Raw genomic sequence first — 2140 nt, forward strand, 5'->3', positions numbered from 1 at the left:
GCTGACAGCTCAGAGCCTGGAGCCTGTTTCAGATTCTGTGTCTCCCTCTCTCTCTGCCCCTCCCCTGTTCATGCTCTGTCTCTCTCTGTCTCAAAAATAAATAAACGTTAAAAAATAAATAAATAAATAAATGAAAACAAATTATAAGGTTAAAACAGTATGTGATTAATAACAAAATTATTTTCAGTAATGGTCACTTAATAATCACTAATAATCATTATTTCCTTATAGTTTAGATTTAAAACAATTAACTATTTTTAAAGAATAAATTTCTATTTTAAAAATATTCAAATTCCATACATACACATATAGCATATGTATACTTGTATAATACAGATAACCCTGAAAGATAACTTGTATTATACAGACAACACACACACATACACAAACTGATTCCAGGGCAGAGGATCTGAATAGACATTTTCCTAAAGATACACAGATGGCCAACAGGTACATGAAAAGGTATTCAGCATCATTTATCATCAGGGAGTGCAGATCAAAACCATAGTGACTTATCACCCCACACCTGTTAGATCGCTATCACCAAAAAAAAGTAAAATAAAATAACAAGTGTTGGCAAGAATGTGGAGGAAAGGGAACCCTGGTGCACTATTGGTGGGAATGTAAATTGGTGCAGCCACTATGGAAACAGTATAGAATTTCCTCAAAAAATTAAAAATAGAACAACCATATGATGCAGCAATTCCATTTCTGGGCATTTATTGAACAGAAACAAAAACAATAATTTGAAGATATCTGCACCCTATGTTCATTGCACCATTATTTACAATAGCCAGGATATGGAAACCACCTAAGTGTTCATCAACAGATGAATGAAAAAAGAAAATGGGGTGTGTGTATATACAATGGAATGTTATTTGCCCATAAAAAAAGGAGGAAGTCTTGCCGTTTGTAATGACCTGAATGGAACTTGAAGGCATTGTGCTAAAGAAATAAATCAGAGAAAGACAAATATCCTATGATCTCACTTATATGTGGAATCTACAAATCCAAGATCATAGATACAGAGAACAGATTGGTGGTTGCTGGTGGGGGCAAAATGGGCAAAGGGAGTTAAAAGGTACAAACTTACAGTTACAAAATAAGTAAGTCATGGGGATGTCATGTACAACATGGTGACTATAGTTAATAACACTGTATTGCATATTTAAACTTTTTTTTTTTTAACGTTTATTTATTTTTGAGACAGAGAGACAGAGCATGAATGGGGGAGGGTCAGAGAGAGGGAGACACAGAATCTGAAACAGGCTCAGAGCCCGATGCAGGGCTTGAACTCACGGGACACGAGATCATGACCTGAGCCAAAGTTGGCCACTTAACCGACTGAGCCACCCAGGCACCCCTGTATTGCATATCTAAAAGTTGCTAAGAGACTAGATCTTAAAAGTTCTCATCACAAGAATAATGATTTTTTTTTTACTATGTATGGTGACAGATGTTAACTATACTTATGGTAGTGATAATCTCACAATATATACAAATACGTAATTATTATATTTGTACACCTGAAACTGATACAATGCTATATGTCAATTATAAGTAAATTTAAAAAAGAAAACAGAAGAATTACAAGCAAACCAGGAAAAAAACATAAGTGCTTACCTCCAAGCAAGATGATTAGTTTGCAGATTGTAAAGTAAGTGGTGTGGCTGTAACAAAGAAATCTATTTCCCCAAGCAAGGATACAAAGAGGATGGAGATGCTGGGGATCGAACCCAGGACCTCATGCATGCTAAGCATGCGCTCTACCACTGAGCTACATCCCCACCTGCTGCCAGCACTGCTTTGCTACACTGCTTTCATGAAAGAAAACAGAAATTTGCTCCCTTAAAAGAAAACTACTGGTTACAGTGATAGCCAGGAGAGTTTCTTTTTTTTTTTTTTTTTTGGGGGGGGGGGGAGTGGGGAGTGGGTAATGCAGAGAGTGTATATGGGAGGTAGGAGTTAGAAATGAAAGTAATTTACTTTTCTTTCTATGCTTTTTGTATACTTGAGTATTTTATCATGCAGGCATTACCTACTTAAAGCAAAAAAAGATGTAAAATAAAATAAAAAAGAAAATAAAGGTTACACAAAACCACTTTTCTGCAAAAATGCCCTCACTTTATAGATGGAAAAC

At 35.6% G+C, this 2140-nt stretch overlaps 1 non-coding gene across 1 annotated transcript; it reads right to left on the reverse strand.

Annotated features, from left to right (window-relative positions):
• Positions 1 to 1715: 1715 nt before the first annotated feature.
• Positions 1716 to 1787, reverse strand: TRNAA-AGC. Its single transcript has one exon. It is a non-coding gene; the product is annotated as a tRNA-Ala (tRNA).
• Positions 1788 to 2140: the final 353 nt, after the last annotated feature.

This window comes from Panthera leo, chromosome E3 (genome assembly GCF_018350215.1).
Source record: "Panthera leo isolate Ple1 chromosome E3, P.leo_Ple1_pat1.1, whole genome shotgun sequence".
Taxonomy (NCBI): Eukaryota; Metazoa; Chordata; class Mammalia; order Carnivora; family Felidae; genus Panthera; species Panthera leo.